This window comes from Coregonus lavaretus, assembly GCF_964263955.1.
Source record: "Coregonus lavaretus genome assembly, chromosome: 5".
NCBI lineage: Eukaryota > Metazoa > Chordata > Actinopteri > Salmoniformes > Salmonidae > Coregonus > Coregonus lavaretus.
This window is the reverse complement of record NC_139992.1, coordinates 42,792,872-42,814,356: the sequence shown is the minus strand read 5'-3', so window position 1 is coordinate 42,814,356 and position 21,485 is coordinate 42,792,872. Positions and strand designations below refer to the sequence as shown.

The 21,485-nt window shown below is 44.1% G+C and overlaps 1 pseudogene across 1 annotated transcript; it reads right to left on the bottom strand.

Moving 5' to 3' along the window:
* Positions 1 to 9,307: 9,307 nt before the first annotated feature.
* On the bottom strand, positions 9,308 to 21,173 carry LOC311129741 (nucleoporin Nup37-like; annotated as a pseudogene). Its single transcript, XR_014615323.1, has 11 exons — positions 21,154 to 21,173; positions 18,974 to 19,031; positions 18,204 to 18,418; positions 17,855 to 17,979; positions 15,307 to 15,379; positions 14,931 to 15,025; positions 10,994 to 11,084; positions 10,324 to 10,505; positions 10,091 to 10,141; positions 9,701 to 9,794; positions 9,308 to 9,539 (listed from the first exon to the last, which is right to left on the bottom strand). The product of XR_014615323.1 is annotated as a nucleoporin Nup37-like (transcript).
* Between the last annotated feature and the right edge of the window lie 312 nt (positions 21,174 to 21,485).

Sequence of the window (21,485 nt, the reverse complement as noted above, 5' to 3'; positions counted from 1 at the left end):
GGGCCTCAACACTGAGCCAGAGACTCAGGGAGTGAAACTGATACATACCCCTGGAGGGGTGGGAAGGGGAAGAGATGTTGGGTCTTTAAAGGTGCAATCTGTAATTACTCTGTGTGGCCATGGAGCCAAATGCACAAACAATCAATGCACAAAATACAGTAGTTCCATTTAAGTCAATCAGTTGAATATCCACCTCTTCAATTCTGCTGGGCCAATATTTGCATTATTATTATTATTGTATTTTGTTAGAGACTAAACTAGATTTCACCTTTAAATGGATGCATATGAAATACTGAATATATTTATTCATCTGAAAAATACCATTTATATATTTATGTGCAAGATTCATTAATATACAAAGAAACTCAAAAGGGGTGATGATATTAATAGTGATTTCGATCCGAATGTGCAAATTGTCCAAATAGATACGCAAGGTAGATGGATTATTTTAAATATGTTATTGGACCATAAACAGATATGGCTCATTAACCTTTACAGACCAAATAATGATGATCCAGACTTCTTTGACAATATATATAATAAATGATCAACCCTGCAAGCAATTCAAGACAATATTATTATGGTGGGAGATTATAATTCTGTTTTAAATAGCTCAATGGACCGTAAAGGAAATCACACCACAATCAATCACCCTCATGCTCTTAAGGAAATCGTGAATGTCATGGATACATTAGAACTAGTAGATATATGGAGGCTTAGATATCCTGATCAAGTGAGATATACATGGCGGAGACTCAGTCAAGCTAGTCGTCTTGACTTCTTTCTTATGTCATTCTCGTTGGCACGAAAAGTTTAAAAAGTGTTGATGGGGGACAGAATGCGGTCGGACCATCATATAATTGGCATATACATTACTCTTACTGAATTTCCACGTGGGCGAGGATATTGGAAATGTAATCAAAGCCTATTGGATGATAATTTATTTTTAACTAGGACAAAGGAATTTATAACTGATAAAAAATGTTATAAATTGATTTGCATTTTAATGAGGGAAATAAGTATTTGACCCCCTCTCAATCAGAAAGATTTCTGGCTCCCAGGTGTCTTTTATACAGGTAACGAGCTGAGATTAGGAGCACACTTTTAAAGGGAGTGCTCCTAATCTCATGTTGTTACCTCTATAAAAGACACCTGTCCACAGAAGCAATCAATCAATCAATCTTGGGTGAGAACCTCCTTCCCTCAGCCAGGGCATTGAAAATGGGTCGTGGATGGGTATTCCAGCATGACAATGACCCAAAACACACGGCCAAGGCAACAAAGGAGTGGCTCAAGAAGAAGCACATTAAGGTCCTGGAGTGGCCTAGCCAGTCTCCAGACCTTAATCCCATAGAAAATCTGTGGAGGGAGCTGAAGGTTCGAGTTGCCAAACATCAGCCTCGAAACCTTAATGACTTGGAGAAGATCTGCAAAGAGGAGTGGGACAAAATCCCTCCTGAGATGTGTGCAAACCTGGTGGCCAACTAAAATAAACGTCTGACCTCTGTGATTGCCAACAAGGGTTTTGCCACCAAGTACTAAGTCATGTTTTGCAGAGGGGTCAAATACTTATTTCCCTCATTAAAATGCAAATAAATGTATAACATTTTTGACATGCATTTTTATGGATTTTTTTGTTGTTATTCTGTCTCTTACTGTTCAAAGAAACCTACCATTAAAATTATAGACTGATCATGTCTGTCAGTGGGCAAACGTACAAAATCAGCAGGGGATCAAATACTTTTTTCCCCTCACTGTATGTGTATGTATTAATATATATATATATATATATATATATATATATATATAAAACATGTGGGATTGGAAGTGATGCAGACAATTACATTGATGGAAGTTACAATCTGCAATATTAAGCTGATCTACCCCCCCCAAAAAAAAAAAAGATTCATTAATATTTCCTTGTAGGGTGTACAGTGGGGAAAAAAAGTATTTAGTCAGCCACCAATTGTGCAAGTTCTCCCACTTAAAAAGATGAGAGGCCTGTAATTTTCATCATAGGTACACGTCAACTATGACAGATAACATGAGAAAAAATAATCCTGAAAATCACATTGTAGGATTTTTTATGAATTTATTTGCAAATTATGGTGGAAAATAAGTATTTGGTCACCTACAAACAAGCAAGATTTCTGGCTCTCACAGACCTGTAACTTCTTCTTTAAGAGGCTCCTCTGTCCTCCACTTGTTACCTGTATTAATGGCACCTGTTTGAACTTGTTATCAGTATAAAAGACACCTGTCCACAACCTCAAACAGTCACACTCCAAACTCCACTATGGCCAAGACCAAAGAGCTGTCAAAGGACACCAGAAACAAAATTGTAGACCTGCATCAGGCTGGGAAGACTGAATCTGCAATAGGTAAGCAGCTTGGTTTGAAGAAATCAACTGTGGGAGCAATTATTAGGAAATGGAAGACATACAAGACCACTGATAATCTCCCTCGATCTGGGGCTCCATGCAAGATCTCACCCTGTGGGGTCAAAATGATCACAAGAACGGTGAGCAAGAATCCCAGAACCACACGGGGGGACCTAGTGAATGACCTGCAGAGAGCTGGGACCAAAGTAACAAAGCCTACCATCAATAACACACTACGCCGCCAGGGACTCAAATCCTGCAGTGCCAGACGTGTCCCCCTGCTTAAGCCAGTACATGTCCAGGCCCGTCTGAAGTTTGCTAGAGTGCATTTGGATGATCCAGAAGAGGATTGGGAGAATGTCATATGGTCAGATGAAACCAAAATATAACTTTTTGGGGGGACCTAGAATGCTGAGTTGCATCCAAAGAACACCATACCTACTGTGAAGCATGGGGGTGGAAACATCATGCTTTGGGGCTGTTTTTCTGCAAAGGGACCAGGACGACTGATCCGTGTAAAGGAAAGAATGAATGGGGCCAGGTATTGTGAGATTTTGAGAGAAAACCTCCTTCCATCAGCAAGGGCATTGAAGATGAAACGTGGCTGGGTCTTTCAGCATGACAATGATCCCAAACACACCGCCCGGGCAATGAAGGAGTGGCTTCGTAAGAAGCATTTCAAGGTCCTGGAGTGGCCTAGCCAGTCTCCAGATCTCAACCCCATAGAAAATCTATGGAGGGAGTTGAAAGTCTGTGTTGCCCAGCGACAGCCCCAAAACATCACTGCTCTAGAGGAGATATGCATGGAGGAATGGGCCAAAATACCAGCAACAGTGTGTGAAAACCTTGTGAAGACTTACAGAAAACGTTTGACCTGTGTCATTGCCAACAAAGGGTATATAACAGTAGTATTGAGAAACTTTTGTTATTGACCAAATACTTAGTTTCCACCATAATTTGCAAATAAATTCATAAAAAATCCTACAATGTGATTTTCTGGAATTTTTTTCCTCATTTTGTCTGTCATAGTTGACGTGTACCTATGATGAAAATTACAGGCCTCTCTCATCTTTTTAAGTGGGAGAACTTGCACAATTGGTGGCTGACTAAATACTTTTTTTCCCCACTGTATGTTTTTATAAAATAATTCCCACATTCAACGAACCAGGGATCAAATTGCTAAGGCTAGGCTAGGTAGCAAACTAAGATGCTTATCTATTTGTAAGGCTAAAATATTCAGTGTTCAGGGGAAGTATTTGGTCAATAACAAAAGTTTCTCAATACTTTGTTATATACCCTTTGTTGGCAATGACACAGGTCAAACGTTTTCTGTAAGTCTTCACAAGGTTTTCACACACTGTTGCTGGTATTTTGGCCCATTCCTCCATGCAGATCTCCTCTAGAGCAGTGATGTTTTGGGGCTGTCGCTGGGCAACACAGACTTTCAACTCCCTCCAAAGATTTTCTATGGGGCTGAGATCTGGAGACTGGCTAGGCCACTCCAGGACCTTGAAATGCTTCTTACGAAGCCACTCCTTCGTTGCCCGGGCGGTGTGTTTGGGATCATTGTCATGCTGAAAGACCCAGCCACGTTTCATCTTCAATGCCCTTGCTGATTGAAGGAGGTTTTCACTCAAAATCTCACGATACATGGCCCCATTCATTCTTTCCTTTACACGGATCAGTCGTCCTGGTCCCTTTGCAGAAAAACAGCCCCAAAGCATGATGTTTCCACCCCCATGCTTCACAGTAGGTATGGTGTTCTTTGGATGCAACTCAGCATTCTTTGTCCTCCAAACACGACGAGTTTAGTTTTTACCAAAAAGTTCTATTTTGGTTTCATCTGACCATATGACATTCTCCCAATCCTCTTCTGGATCATCCAAATGCACTCTAGCAAACTTCAGACGGGCCTGGACATGTACTGGCTTAAGCAGGGGGACACGTCTGGCACTGCAGGATTTGAGTCCCTGGCGGCGTAGTGTGTTACTGATGGTAGGCTTTGTTACTCTAGTCCCAGCTCTCTGCAGGTCATTCACTAGGTCCCCCCGTGTGGTTCTGGGATTTTTGCTCACCGTTCTTGTGATCATTTTGACCCCACGGGGTGAGATCTTGCGTGGAGCCCCAGATCGAGGGAGATTATCAGTGGTCTTGTATGTCTTCCATTTCCTAATAATTGCTCCCACAGTTGATTTCTTCAAACCAAGCTGCTTACCTATTGCAGATTCAGTCTTCCCAGCCTGGTGCAGGTCTACAATTTTGTTTCTGGTGTCCTTTGACAGCTCTTTGGTCTTGGCCATAGTGGAGTTTGGAGTGTGACTGTTTGAAGTTGTGGACAGGTGTCTTTTATACTGATAAGTTCAAACAGGTGCCATTAATACAGGTAACAAGTGGAGGACAGAGGAGCCTCTTAAAGAAGTTACAGGTCTGTGAGAGCCAGAAATCTTGCTTGTTTGTAGGTGACCAAATACTTATTTTCCACCATAATTTGCAAATAAATTCATAAAAAATCCTACAATGTGATTTTCAGGATTTTTTTTCCTCAATTTGTCTGTCATAGTTGACGTGTACCTATGATGAAAATTACAGGCCTCTCTCATCTTTTTAAGTGGGAGAACTTGCACAATTGGTGGCTGACTAAATACTTTTTTCCCCCACTGTATGTATTGATATGATATGTATTGATATGTACAGTGATGTTATACATGTATTGTGAGGAGAATGTACAAAGTAATACATATTTAAAAAAATTCGGTCCAATCAAAGGGCATAGAAGAGAGAGAGATGGGCGTAGGAAATGTAGACGGTAAATATCTCCAAGAATGTTTATCTAAGTAGAGAGATTACAGAGAAAAACTTTAAAATGCATGTGTAAAATAGTGAAAAGAAAGAATGTGAAAAAGCCCAATATGGAGGGAGCTCAAGGAGGGAGACAAGAAAGGATCCGATGTCTGTGTATTTGTGTTTGAGGAGGCGAGAAAGAGACAGAGAGCAAAAGAGAGCGAGAAGGAACATGAGCGAGAACGTCAAAGAGGGTGGAAGTACTACAATATAAGCCCATGTGCCTCTGCCTCCCATTCCAAACCAACTGTTTCCATTTAGAAAATTCTTGGAACCCATTTGTCTTCACGTGTTATTAAGTAAAGGGAAGGAGCTAATTATGAATGATTTAACTATCATGTTTCCTCAGCTGGCTACTGTCAGAGCCAGCATTGAGGCCCAGTGGATCTAGAGCTGGACCCGGTCACAGAGACCTCACAGTAGAGCACTACACGTCAGTAGGGCTTCACAACTGGCATGATAAACTCTCTCCATCTCTCTCTACCTGTGACATGATTCTGCCTTTAGGGCTCAAGGGGTGATATATGCCTTCTTTCTGTATCAGTGACAATGTGTCTGCACCAGAGTTCACCCATATTCATTTTCAAAGCCAGAATGCAAATCAGTCCGTAGATCTACTCAGACTGTAAAACATCATGATGTACACAGTGGCTGTGAAAGCCTCCGACCACCTTGAGTGGGAGGTCTTCCTGTTCAATTATTCCAGTGTAAATCAAACATGGTTCACCCTACTCACAGAGAAACTTAACCTCTCCAGTGCAGAATATTGATCTACTATACCTCTTGACTTGAGTGCAGCAGTGCACACATCCACTTCCTTAACCCAAATTCGAACACTTAATAATTTCTCGTATCTCAGCTTACATCCAGCACAGCTCGAATCCAAAAATCCCCCCCGAAAACCGACCACTGGTATCCAAATCTGCTGAGGCCCCCAAACACAAAATGGGTTGCCATGACGATAAGATAACCACTACTGGTTCCAAACAAAATTATTGTGCCTCACATACTAACCACAAATCCCCCAATGATGCACAGTATCATCCTGCCTTCAGAACTTAAGTGTTTCCTAATGTCATGAACCATCGTTACCTTGGCACGCTAGCCTTCCCCAGACTCAAAAGGATGGGTCATTGGGTTCACAGTCCTCACTGAAGACCTATATGAAGCACAGATCATGGACTGTCTTTTGCCGCATTCATAAACAAAAAAATGCTGCTAAATCCAATGATTAGTGCAGAGACACTTAAAATTAAACGATTACCATAATTATCCAATTTACATTTTGTGTACTGAGTGTTCTAATGTATTATCGTAGTCACATTTAGTCTGTATTGTAATGTTTTGTAGACTTTTCTCTCAACTGCCCTCATCCAGATCAACATATTTCCACTTCAGGCTGGTTTTACATCATGTAGGCCTAAGAAAATCCCCAGGAGATTAAAGGAAAGTATTTTTTACCTCATAGAAAACCTCTAATCTCTTCCTTTGTTTTCGCTCATCTAATACTGCTCATTATTAGCATTTGTTCTCTTTTTCTTGAGCCCCTGGCTTCGCATGTGTGGGTTGGGGTGGAATTAGCTGAAGGCCTCATCTTGTCTGAAGTGGTGGAGGGGATTACAGAGAGAGAGGTGGAGAGTTCACACCTGTCTGATCTCTCTTTGATTCCTCTCTGCGTTTGTTATTACATTACAACTGGAGATTAAGATGGAAGCCAAGTCGGCCTACTAACCAGGAAAGCCTTCCTGGCCTATGAGAAATAGCTCTGTCATGGTTATCTTACTGTTCAACTTCAAACCAAGGATCTCCTTGTTCAAACAAAAACAAAAAAAGATTAAGGGTCATTAGAATGACCTAATATGGATACTTTAATACTGCAAAGTTGTTGAAGGGTTCAAGCTCAGTTTACACTTGATTTAACTTGCCAAAAATTACATGGTATGTCAAAGAAGGTAACAAAGCAGTCTCGGAAATCCAAGACCTAGGGCAGCAACAGTACTAGGTCTGGGATGAATGACAGATTCTCTTGGTTGTTCCGGGAGGGTGCTCTTCAGACAGACAACTCTCCCAACAAATCACGAGGCAGACACGTCGCGATTCGAAACCAACGTTTGCAGGCAAAACCTTTGCTGTGGTTTTAGTGAAGGAAGTTGATGCAAACTAGCCACTAGCAAAAATGCACTCATTAAAAATAACCTCTGATCTCCATCTTGCCAGCTACTATTTTGTGTCCAGGGGATGTTTACGATAGGGCAAGAAGCGTATAAGGCAGTGATTTAAAAAAGCTGGATGTACCAACGCCACCCTTTCCTCTATGCCAATCTGACGTTGTATACGTACAGGTATGTTAAGATGGATCATTGGTACATTGTGGGAGGCAAGCCGTCTGTCTAGAGTAGGTATGGGTAACTCCAGTCCTCGGGGGCCTGATTGGTCTCACCTTTGCCCCAGCCCCAGCTAACACACCTGACTCCAATAAATCAACTAATCGTGATTTTCAGTTTAGAATGCAATTCGTTTAATCACCTGTGTTTTCTTGGGATGGGGAAAAAGTGTGACACCACTCCGGCCCCCGAGGACTGGAGTTGCCCATCCCTGGACTAGAAACTAGTAACAGACCACCAGGTGGGGGTCTTGAGTCACTTTGATTCTGGGAGACACTATTGATCGAGAGATTCATGACTCACATTTCTCACAAAAATCTCCTTGCACTTTGCAATTCTAATTCACCCTAAGAGGATATTATAGCCTTTGGAAAATGTTCAGTGGTGTGTGCATAGAGAGAGGTGGCGGTGTCTTGCTCGCCGACATTGATTTCTCTGTGTTTCACGCAGCTCTTCCAGCACCACTTGCGTCCAACACTGCAAACGTACGGCACCAACCACATTGGACTTGTTCAAACAAAGAGAGTGGACCAGGAGAGCGGTAGCATGTTATGATTGCGGATGGTGGTCAGTGCGTACGCTCCAAGAAACATACGGGCCTGTCTAGCGGGATTGAAAGAGTGGTCTCTCCTCCCCTATACCTGCCTCACTCTGTCGTGCAGAAACACCGCTGTACAATAAAACCCACTGTTTCAGCCCTTACACATACATTCATGGAGTAAAATAAACTGTTCTGTGTTATTCCCTGTAGACACACACACACACACACAACTCCATCCAAAGGGCTGCACCCTCAGACAAACAAAACGTCCATCTGTGGAAACAAGTGATTAGCTGTCACGAAAAATTATTCATTATCAAATTTAATGCGTGCCCTCTTGTAGTTATAATGCAGTAAGTAAGTTCTATTCTCACACATGGACCATCCAATAGGATACAATGAGCCCTTGTTTCTAATAGAGAACTCTGCTTCTGTTGGCATATGGTCCAATGTCTCCCATGCTCCATCTCAGCATCACTGATCGTCCCCACCCACTACGACTATGAGATGTGTGGCTCTTGTGTTTTCTCCCTTTTCTCTGGAGAGACAAATCACTCATCCCCTCTGCCAGCTAGTAGTATCTGACCTGAAAAGACCTCTACTCCCAGTTTCCTGCGCATCTCTTCCAAAACAACTTTTCAAAACCTTTTTCCTCTCTCTTTAGTTTCCTCCCCTTGTCTTAATCTCAGGGTTTACCCAATAGCAGGAGCAGGGCCTGGCTGCCTGCGTTAGGCCTTCCCAGGCCTCACTCTGCAGGTGGAATAGGACCTATGAGGGTGGGGACGGCTGTGTGTGTGTGCGTGAGACAGAGAGAATGTGTATGGGTGAGTGTGTGTCTGTTTTACAGAGAGAGAGTGAGCACCTGTAGAGGGATTGTGGTGTTGATCGGTAGAGTAGAGTGCTGGCAGCACTGAGCTCACACATTCCTGTGACCTGCAGCTCACCCTGAGGCACTTGGCAGAACATCATAACAGACTAGCACTGATACGCTTCTGAGAAAGACAAAACCAGCACCGCTTTTCACAGAAGCCAAGTTCCACCCTTCTGTTTGTCTGGGTATGACCTGAAGGGGCGGTCAGTTGTCGGACTCTAAAATAAAGATCAAAAGTCCAGGATGTGTCTAAACTTTCAATTCAGAACTCAAAGCAAACAAAAACATGGAAAATTAAATACTTTATTGAAAAATTATGAAAATAGAAATATCCGACCACACCTCCGGTCAAATAGTTTCAATTTACAGTTGCATTGCCTCCCATACGTCCATAGGGAGCGACTACATTACATTTCTGTCATCCAAAAAGAGAGCTTTCGGTCACCGCCAATTACACAGAGTGGGAGGGACCTGTGCCAGCTTAGACCCGCCCCCACCGTGGCTGATCCAATCATCACGGGCTGCAACAACACCACCATATAAACATAAGAAACCCGGTCCAGGAAGCATGTCACATTATCCCCATTCCCAACACTCTTACTGAACATTATTCCCACACTTTTATTACTCAGAAACTGACACACTGTGCCAATGCAAACAGCCAAACACACAGCTCACTGACCTGCGGGTGACCCAAGTGATGCACTAGTAACTGACTGCTGATCTTGCCTGGACATCCTGTTGTGGAGAAGAGATTCTCATTGGCCCGAGACCACCTGGAAGACCATGAGACCCGTGGTTACAGTAATTGCTATCACCATTATCATCATCACCACAGCCATTATCATTGACGTCGTCGGCAGCAGTGGTATCAGCAGGACTACTGCAAAATGCATCACAATACTCTGAAGGACAGAGGAATTGGAAGCATTCGGGATCCTTGGGACGTCCCTACCCTAAACCCTAACCTCTACCCTAACCTTAACCATTTCAAATGTTAACTTCAATGGGGTAGGGACATCCCAAGGATACCAGATAGCAAGGACCTTGGAAGCAAGGACAAAGCAGTTACCTGAAGTTTCCTGCTCGTTCTACATGGGCAGGCCTCTTCTCTTGTGGGTAACTACACACAGACAAATAACCATTAACAAATCCCATTGTTATACAGCATGTAACTGAGGTGAAGGGTAACCTTGTCTGTGACATAAAGACTTGTGTTAGCTCTTGGGGCTAACAAAGTCTTGTGGCGTGCTAGAGACCCGGGTTCGAACCCAGTTGGTCACAAGCATCTGTCCTGCCACTCACCTGGAGCGGGTGATATCCCAGATGACCCAGTCGCTGCCCGTCACCGCGCCCACCTTGATGGTGTTGGTGAGGCACCAGTCGGCCGACATGAGCGGCGACTGGCCACAATCCAGAGAAAGAATGGCCTGCTGGGTAACAAGGTCATAGAAGCGGATCGTCCCCTTCTTCTCGGCCACCATCAGCTGGACGGAGGACAGAGGTTTAGTATCACTACATCTTTTAACTCTCACACTACATCTTTTAACTCTCACACTACATCTTTTAACTCTCAAACTAGATCTTTTTTAACTCTCACACTAGATCTTTTTTAACTCTCACACTAGATCTTTTTTAACTCTCACACTAGATATTTTTTAACTCTCACACTAGATATTTTTTTAACTCTCACACTAGATCTTTTTTTAACTCTCACACTAGATCTTTTTTAACTCTCACATTAGATCTTTTTTAACTCTCACACTAGATATTTTTTAACTCTCACACTAGATCTTTTTTTAAACTCTCACACTAGATCTTTTTTTAACTCTCACACTAGATCTTTTTTAACTCTCACACTAGATCTTTTTTTAAACTCTCACACTAGATCTTTTCACTCTCACTAGGTCGTATAACTCTCACAAATTATTTAAACTCTCATTATGAAACTGGAGAGCCCTGTTACTGTACGCACTTTGAAGACATCTTCAGGATGCCAGCACACAGTGACGCCAGGGGAGCGTAGTCTGAATGTAGTGGTTTCATTGCCCTCCAGGTCCCACACCCTGTGGGGACAAGAGAGGCCATCAGGCATGAATGGGAAAGGGCACTAGCTGGACACTACAGGATGGTCGGAGAGGGGGTGTGCTCAGGGGAAATAAACATTTTAAGGATTGTAAGAAAATTCCCATTTAGAAAACAACCTCAGACAGGATGTCTGGGATTCAAAGAAACAACCGGGTCTGAAGCTTCAGATAAAACAGGTCCTGTCAAAAATGACAAATTATCAAGTCCAAAAAACAAGATTAATAAGCACTCAATTAGCTGTACTGGAGCGGGACGCGCAGCAGTGCTAAAAACAGCTTCCGGAGTCCAGCTACCCCGTGTGTGGAGAGGAGATGACGCGCAGCACAGTGCAGGCAGACGCCTTGGTGCTGACAGCACACAAAACAAAGGATTACACACGTTAATGGCAGCTAAAAATACCAAACAGAACAAAAGACATCATGGCTGGCTGGCTGTTTTTGTCAAAAAAGCTAGGTTACAAGCTTCCATCCAATGCACCTTTCCCCAGGCGTTTGTGTGACTCTCTTCAGAATATACTCTAATGAGTGAACAGCACACAACAGGTCTGTAATGGTGACAGTGTTTTTGTGAAAGCACGTAATGCCTGCGTGTAATTTATCTAACTTCTGCCAGTTGTCCAAGAGATGTGCACACAGAGCCTCACTAGTACCGCCCTTCTTTCATGGAAAAAGGGATCTTGGTTGTAATCTGCCCCGAGCTGTGAAGACAGACGGCTGGGGCCCTGCGCTGACGAGCGAGAAGACCGAGGATACAAGGCAAACATGCGCGCAGATGTAATAAATCACTTGGAGAGGACAGGCTGCTCCCGAGACCACGATCTACTCTTTAACCACATCTGAAAGCCCTCCTCAGCGAACACAAGGCCTCATATCTAACAGAACATTCCCCTGAACCAGGAGGGAATAAACTTGCAAGCGGTTTTTAAAAAACAAGGACCGTGAGATTGGGAGCGATGTGAAGGCGCTGACTGATGAGGTCATGCAGAAGACATCATCTAATAAAGCCCCAAAGTCCTTCTAAATGTCAATCATGTTGGAGAGGTGTCTTCAGTGGAGAGGATATGATTATGCCCCATCCCAGATGAACACCTCAGTAAACAAACATTCAACTTTTCCTGTGTCTTCCCTGCAGGGGATAAAACACCCTCATATTTCTCCATGAGAGCTTTTGCTTCTTTACTCGACACAGAAGTCAGAATGGCCCTGTGTAGAGCGCAGTGCAGACCCTCCTCCTTAGAGCATGAGTGAGGTTGGAAGCCTCAGACCACAGCAGACAAACAAGCATAAACCCTCTCTTCTCAGACCACTCGCCAAGCAGAGTTTAATCGCACGCTACGCCGCATCCGGCCAAGTTGTGGTCAACCACCTTGCCCTTCAAATGGGGAAAGATTATTATTTTTTAAACATAACCCTTGCTGAACAAGGTGAAAGGCATGAAAGGGGGCAAGAAACAAGACTGAAACCGCCACTGACAAAGCACTGTGTAATTGCATAACACTACAACTGACATGACATCAAGCAATAACACTGGGCTTCATGTACAATAGAGTTGAAAGGCAAGACAGCATTTGAAGTCTGTGTGTAGATGTGAGTGAGAAAACAGCAGCTGCAGGTGTTTCATTTTGGTCAATGTTTTCCAAATGAGCGTAGGAAATGGGAAATGTAGTGTGCACTGTGTGAACTAAATGATTGGAGAGTGCAGGGTAAATAACCTTGGCGACTCTCAGGGGAACAAGGGTTGAGAAAGACTAACAGTAATCCCACCTCAGAGCCTCACAGGGGAGTCCAGGCGGAGGTGCACAGCACACCATCTCCACCTCCCCAAAACCACATCAGCATCCATCTTGATCGGATCTGCTCAAGTGTCTTGAACAATAACATGATCTTTAACAGACATTTGGACTGTTGAAATAATTATCTCAGCCATTAGTCATTTTTATTGGATCAGTTTGCTCCTCTCGCTAGAGTTGATGATGGGATCTCCTAGCACGGAGCAAAAAAAAAAGCGTGAGAACAGGAGAAGAAAAGGTTAAAGGAAAAGAGGAGATGAAAGATTGGGATTTTGTCGAGTGGACAGCCTAACTGACAGAAAGCTTGACTGGCGGGTTCGAGTGGGGAGAAAGTCTCAAACTATTGTGATAACGCCTCAGAAATACTTTCCAAAAGGATGACACAGAGAGATCATACACAAAATAATTTCTTAAGACATAAAATAAATATTTGAGATCCCACACATCAAATAGTTGCAGCAGGTGTCTCTGTTCAAGCCCCTTAAGTAAGCTGTATTCTGCTGACCCATCTGAACACGAAACCAGAGCGGGCTGAACTGAGGAATACATCCAGAAACATACCTACTGCAAATACAATTGTAAGCTAACAGACACAATGGGACCCCAGCCCAGAGAGGTTGGGACCTCTGGCAGACACTCTGACCTCAGTGGGAGGCTGTGACCTTCTTCTAGCTGCTACAGGTGGCTACTCCGGCTGGAGTAGAGTTCCCACGCAGGAAAGGACAGTGTTGACAAAGAGCACAGCAGAGTTATGGTAGGACAACCTGCCAAGTGTACGAACACACACACTCAGTAGAGAAGCAGGTCCACTGTTCTTTTCTCTCACCCTATCAGGGGTCTCAGTTTGTGTGGGCTGCCTGGAAGGCCCCTCTCCTGTTAACTTGATCTTTCCCTTGTTCCACCTCACTCTTCCTCCTGCGTCCCATATTTTCTCAACGTGACAGAATTTAAATCTTTCTGCAGATGGAGCCGAGCAAGCGTACCCCTGTTTTCTCTGGCCAGACCATTATAGAGGGAGGCTGAGGGAGAACTGAGCACTGATGTTTCTCGCAGTAGCAGAGCTCCAGCCCCAGCTCAGGCCTCTCTCTCTCCCCACATCCCTCATCCTAACCAACACTTTAGAGCATTTAGGCAGGGCGGAAGGAGATTGAGGAGATAATTCAACCATGGCCTGTATTTGATGACTGGAAGTGTAACCGCAAGCTCCAGGCTCCTGAAATGATGAGTTTATGAATAGAAAGCAGATGTTTCAGGTGTGTTTCTCATCCAGGGAGCGTTGGGTTTAAAGATGGCGATGAGAGACGTGCTCTTTCAGGCTCTAGCGGAGAGAAAAGTAGGGGCCAGTCATTCATTTCTAAGCTGCTAACTTTATTAAATGTACTCACCCATCAATCACAGATAAAACAATACGAGCTCACATTGAGGGGGAAGGGGTAAGAGGGAGTAGGATTGGTGCCAGGCTTTCACCCTAGCAACAACCCTAATTACTAATGTAACAGGAGGTCCCTCAGGTTCAGTGGAGGCTGCTCAGGGGAGAACGGCTCATAATAATGGCCGAAACGGAGCAAATGGAATAGCAAACACGTGGAAACCATGTGTTTGATACCATTCCACTGATTCCGCTCCAGTCATTACCACGAGCCCGTTCTCCCCAATTAAGGTGCCACCAACCTCCTGGGCTCAGGTTACACCATGGTTACCCCATGGTTACTCCTGGCTACCGACATACTCTTTCCTTCTACTGATTGATAGGCCACATTGGGGGACCTTGTTAAGTGTCAACCTTAAGGAGAGGAAAAACCTCCAGCAGTACTGAAGCTAATTGGATTTCCATATTTAACCAATTACTTTCGAAAAGCTGGAGAAGCGGGGTGGTGTGCTTACGCACGGCAACACCGGGGTGTGTTGTGATAAGCATTGGGTTTCATTGTGGAAACACAGTCAGGACTTTCTGCACCATTAACAGAGAACAGAACACAGAACCAAGAGCTGGGGGAAGACACTCATATTCTTCTTGCTGAATGAGAAGACTGACCTGCATGTATGGTCGTCGCTGACCGAAGCGATTTGTTTCCCCTCTGTGGGTTCGAACACTAAGTGGTTGATGTAGCTGGTGTGACCCTCCATCACCTAGACAACCACACAGACATCACCACAGAAACACAGAATATACAATTAACAAACGCTGCATTTGGTGCGAGTGTACCATAGACTGTAGGACAGTGCCCTGGCTCCTTGTGTGTGCTAGGTTCTTGAATAGGCTAATATAAAAGCCATTCACTAAGTACCTACTGCCAGTGTGCTACATACAAATGGCTTGATTTAAAGAAACCAGATGCCAACTAAACTGACAGGTGCAGTGGTAGTTCCAGCGTGATCTAGTCGTGAGGGCGGGAGTTCCAGTACTCTACCTTGACTTCATGTTTATTCTGAAGATCAGAAGTCAACAGCCTCACTTTTCTGTCTGCTGCTGCAGTGCAAAATCTGGAGAGAGAGAGAGAGAGAGAGACAGAGACAGACAGAGAGAGAGAGACAGACATAAACAAAGAAAGAGAACATCAAAACAGCCCATCCTCCTCAAAGACACGCGTACGTACACACACCCAGGCACACGTACATGTCTATGCGTGTCTGACTGCACTGCAACGTGGGTTGACACCTTTGGATGTTTGCGTCCGTGTGGTAAAGACTTGGACATGGTCCAATGGAAACACTGCCAGGGAGATTCTAACTGCGAAGATAAACATGGAGAAAAACAAGATTCCTCACCGACCTCATGCCATTTCAGCATTTCTGTTTCAGAGACTAACTAACGCCTGGAAGAGGACTTTGCCTCTAATCAGTCGTAGTATATACCAGCGCCTGCAATTACTTACACAATTACACTAACTCACTTATGACAAGAAAAACACACATATCGCAAGAAAAACAGACGCATTTTCACGCATTTGCAGTCGCAGGAACAGACGGATTTGGCATGATGTCGCGATACACAGCCAGAATATTCTCCCAAGCAACTGGTACAGGTGATTATACCAACAACTGATACATAGCCTAGTAGTCAGCAAATTGTGGAGGGCATTTCACCCTTCTTTCAACTCAATTGCTGGGCATTGCCAAAGATCTATCATCAAACCTCTAATTCAATACATAACTCACAGTCTTGTGATACAAATGTTTCTAACTAGATTTAGCCTATGCTGCAGGAATATTGTCAATGAAAGAACAGGTGCCAAGTGGGAGAACATTTCTTCATGAGACAATCTTCAAAGAGTTGTCAATGTCACAGGGTTGACTAATGATTGGGTCTGTTTTGGCCCTGAGCTGATGCTGGGGAAGTGTTCCTGACAGTTCACCAGAATCTACCAGGAGGTTGCTGACTGGACCTCACATGGCTGGCCTGGTAGAATCTGGAAGCATCCCAGCATAAGCCCCCTGCCCCCTCCTCCTCCTCCTAGCCGGCCCCTGCCTCAGGCACGCCCGTGAGAACACTGTACTTTTCCTGGAAGGCATAACTACGTGCAAAACTAGGGGAGGGACAGAACTTGAGTGGAGGAGCCATCAGCGCAATAACATGTGCGCACGTCACACGCCGGCCCCCAGGGCCCTGCAGACTTAACCACAGAAGGCCAGGAAGTATTGCTGCCTTTCCCTTTCAATTAAAGCAACTTGGAAACATCTCCCGCGGGATTACAGCATTCCCATCCACAATTCCAATTAAGAGGAAAACCTTGCTTTCTATGTAATAACGTTCAACTTCCTTTTTTTATCAAACCACACCTGAAATAACTGGGTTGGTATTCTTGCAGTGGGCCACTGAGAATAGTAGGATGACTGGGCTTCATACGGTAGGTGAATGTGGAATGCAGCTGGGCCAAGACTACTGAGGGTTTTATACCACTGACTGTCACAGAGGTGGTGTAGATGGATGATCCAGAGATATATTTAGATAAATATATGGCTCTGGGATAAGCAGGTGACAGGTGGTCCTGCCGTACATACCTACACGTACTCTACGGTCACAAGACACAAGCCTCATTGTTCCAAGAATTTCTTAGCAAACAGCTGGAGGCAGGGCTTTCTCCTATAGAGCTCCACTTTTATGAAATGGTTTGCCGATTCATATGAGAGACGCAGATTCGGCCTCATCTAAATCTTTCCTGAAAACTCATCTCTTCAGTAGGTCCTATGATTGAGTGTAGTCTGGAACCAGGGGAGCTTTTCACTATACTCAACTTGAGTGGGTTGAGTCACTGATGTTATTTTCCTGTCTGGTCTTGCGCCCCCTCGGGCTCGTGCGGTGGGGAAGATCTTCGTGGGCTATACTCTACCTTGTCTCAGGGTAGTAAGTTGCTGGTCTGTTGATATCCCTCTAGTGGTGTGGGGTCTGTGCTTTGGCAAAGTGGGTAGGGTTATATCCTGCCTGGTTGGCCCTGTATCGTCAGACAGGGCCACAGTGTCCCCCGCCCCCCCCCGTCTCAGTCCCCAATATCTATGCTGCAATAGTCTATCTGCCGGGGAGCTAGGGTCAGTCTGTCCTATCTGATGTTTTTCTCCTGTCTTATTTGGAGTCCTGTGTGATCTTAAGTATATTCTCGCCCTCTCATGTATTGCTCGCATGCTCGCTCTTTGAGGTTTTAGGCTGGGTTTCTGTATAAGCACTTTGTCTCATCTGCTGGTGTAAAAAGGGCTTTATACATTTGATTGATTGACTGAGGTAGGAGCTGATGATGAAGAGAGAGAAAAAAACAGTAGTGCAGGTTCAACCCACAGTGGTGGCTGGTCCAAATAACCAACTAACCACGTCTTCAGTCTGCACCATGTTGAGCTGAATCAGTTGTTACTTATTGCAGGGCTGGAATGAAAGCCTGCACACCAAGCAGCACTCCAGGACCAGAGTTGAAGACACCCTGATGTAAAGACAGAAGACAGCTGCAAGAACTAAAAGGAGTGAGGTACCTGATGAGTTGGGGCAGCTTGTCCAGCCGAGACTCAGGGCTCCATGCAAGGCAATCCACACGTAACGCATGATGGAAAACACGCAGTGTGGTGAATTCAACCCCCTCTACCTCCATGTCCTCCTCCTGCACAAACAGTGGTTCACATCACACATGGCACCAAAACACTGACGGTTTCTCAATTCCTCATGTCCCCTATCCATGCCTCCTCAGAGGGGAGGAACCTTGGGAGGATCTTCCTTTCGATGCATTTTGAGAATGGAGGCGAGAAGAGAGGACATGAGGAAGAGGAAAAATGAAGAAAGAACCAGTGGCTACTGAGAATGTGGATCTGGCAGGCTACCACTCACCTGGAAGCGGCAGGTGCCTACCACCACATACTGGTTTCCTCCATAGGCCAGGAGGGACGCAGCTGAGCCACTGTCAAAGGGGCTGAACTCCACCACATGGACGTAGTCGTCACAGGGTACTGTGTAGCTGGCTCCCCGACCTGAGTCCTCCATGCTAAATGTATTTTGGTGATGCTTATGTCCGGTGTATTTACTGTTTGGTTTGACTTTACCACCTGCATCAGGGTTGAAGAGGGGTTAATCTTTCAAAAGAGAGGATATTAAATTATTAGAACTTCCTTATACAGAAACAGCACATCTGTATTGAAAGCCAAAAATAATACTTCCGTATGCACACTCAAGCGAGCCAAAGCTTATATACTCCAGTAGTGGGCTAACTTGTTTGGGGGGATTCATATAGCTTAAAGCCTGAACATTAATGTGCCTGTTTAATTTATGTGGTAGTCACTGAGAAACTTATTGTAGGGAGTGACAATAAGATAATCAAGAGATCATCAGAACAGCCCTAAATGCAAAACCCATCAGTCATATAGATCCCTTGCTACAGTTTCACTAGGAGAGACATACCAGACAAACACAGACTTGTCTGGTTTTTCCAGGAAGGGTGGGGTGAAACACCCTTCTCCTGGGCAATGTGGGTCGGGGGGTTGTTTAGATGGAAGCTTTTTAAATGTGTGAAAGGTCATAGGTGACAGCTGTCACAGTGATCACATAATGGGACACCATTCTTGCTGTTTTACTGACATCATGTAAGCTGTAGGTTCCCAAACCTTTTCACTCAGGCCCCGCTTCCAGCATTGGGGAACATCCCGCGCCCCACGTCTATTTCTATGGGCACAAACACTGTTCATGACACAAACTGTTCACACCCATCTTGTTGGCAGAGAGAAAATGTTGCAGGTTTTAAAGCTTATTTCCTGCAATCTTACACATTTTGTCATGGGGTGCAGAGAAAATGTTGCCATTTTAAAGGTAATTTTCTTGCAGCTCTATACACTTTGCCATTTCTAATGTGTATACATGTGATATGAGTGACCAAAACATTACAACAAAATATATGTGCTAAAAAACCTTAGCTGACATGGGCTAGTTGATCTGGACATTTCTGACAAGTTATAAATAGGTATTCAATGACTGACATTACATTTACATTTTAGTCATTTAGCAGACGCTCTTATCCAGAGCGACTTACAGTTAGTGAATACATATATATATATTTTTATACTGGCCCCCCGTGGGAAACGAACCCACAACCCTGGCGTTGCAAACGCCATGCTCTATCAACTGAGCTACATCCCTGCCGGCCATTCCCTCCCCTACCCTGGACGACGCTGGGCCAATTGTGCGCCGCCCATGAGTCTCCCGGTCGCGGCCGGCTGCGACAGAGCCTGGATTCGAACCAGGATCTCTAGTGGCACAGTTAGCACTGCGATGCGGCGCCTTAGACCACTGCGCCACTCAGAAGACATGACGAGGAAACTGATGACGCACTACCCAATTTCGAAATTGCATTCTACTATTCCAACTTTCAAGACTACGTTTAAAGCCGGACTGAGTTCCTAAAATAAATTATGATAATAATTGTATGTTTTTATTTTGGGGGTGGGGGGGGGGCTCAGGGGGTGCACCCCACAGTTTGGGGACCATTGGGCTATTGGACTCCAAAGGTTAACATCAAGAGGGGGATCCACTAAGTGAGGGCAACAGAACAACATTTCACTACACTGGATCATTCAGTCTCAAGTGTTATTGTTTGCTGATTGCAGTCTTAAAGGGGCAATGTGCAGCACAAACAATTACAAAGCGGGCCACCCCACCACTGATTTGGTAAACAGCTGCAGGATGGGGCTTGAGAAATGTAACCACTCAAATTCATGGACAGAGCTATGGATACAAGTACTGACCATCTATGACAGGGGTAGGCAACCCTGGTCCTGGAGTGCCATAGGCACTTCATGTTTTTGATTTAACTGACCTGGAAGACCAGGTGTGTTGAATTTAGGCAATCACTGAACTGATCAATTAACTAAGTAACTCAGTGTGGTGCCTAGTTGTGACAAAATCCTGCAGTACCTGTGGCACTCCAGGAACAGGGTTACCTACCCCTGATCTATAACAAAATTATAGCATTCATCATGTTTTGAAGCTATACAGTGTTTTTCAAAAAAATTAATAAAAACAAGCTTATATTTTGGGTTCTGATGAGGGTACGACAGTTGAACTAAGCTCATGAGGCATCTATGAGTTATATTATTCAATAATCAATGAGTATGCTATTTATATATAATTAATTTAAAATGTCTAAAATGATTGTAGCAACTTCAGATTGCTCCTTTAAGTAGGCTAGCTAATTACTCTAGTTAGCGTACTGGCGACTTAGTTTGCTCCGAAATACTTTAGATAGACCCTAATCTCAGGAGTTACATTAGGTTTGGCTAGGCATGAACAATTTAAGGGTATGTTAAACATAGAAGCCATCTAGTTAGTAGGTTAGTTGTCAAGGAGGCATGTGCTGGCTATTGGTAGCTTAACAGTGCACAAACGGTCAGTACTGTAACTAGCTAGAATACTTAGCTAGCGGCTAGCAGTTAGTTAGACTATTTATCTTCCTTGTAACCATCAGAAAAGGTGGTAGCATTGGCTTCAGGACATGCTCTGGTAATGTTACATTGTGAAATGCTAAGTAACTAGCAGTCCCCCACCCCACCCACTGTTGTACAAGTTAGCTTGCAATATAGCAGAGCTTGCTAACTACTAACGTGTAAACATGAAACCAGTTGGCTAACTAGCTGTTAATAACAGACAGCTAATGTCTAGCAAACGCTAGCAGCCTACAACACAATACAGCGATTAAAAGTGATGACAGCCTTTGGCAATATAATACAAAATATTTCAACAAATAACGCGGCTTTTTAACTAGCATAGATAGCTAGCTAATTCATAACCATACCTATGCGCGCCTTTCAGCATGTTCGCTACAACTTCTGCCCCCCCCCCCCCCCAAAAAAAAACTGCATTGGTGTCCGTGTTGGAACGTACCATGCCGTTTTATTCTTAAATTCTAGGGGGACCGCGCTGAGATTAAAACGCAATTGTGCACCACTTTGACACATTACACACTATTGCTATATTAAAAACACTTTATAAAAAATAATAAACGTTCTCACACGAAACATAGTCAGGTATGCTAAAAACAATATTTGGTTCTGTGATAAAGAACCACAGATAGCCATCGTAGCAACCTAGGCGTGGTTAGATTATGAAGCAGAATCTGATTGGTCA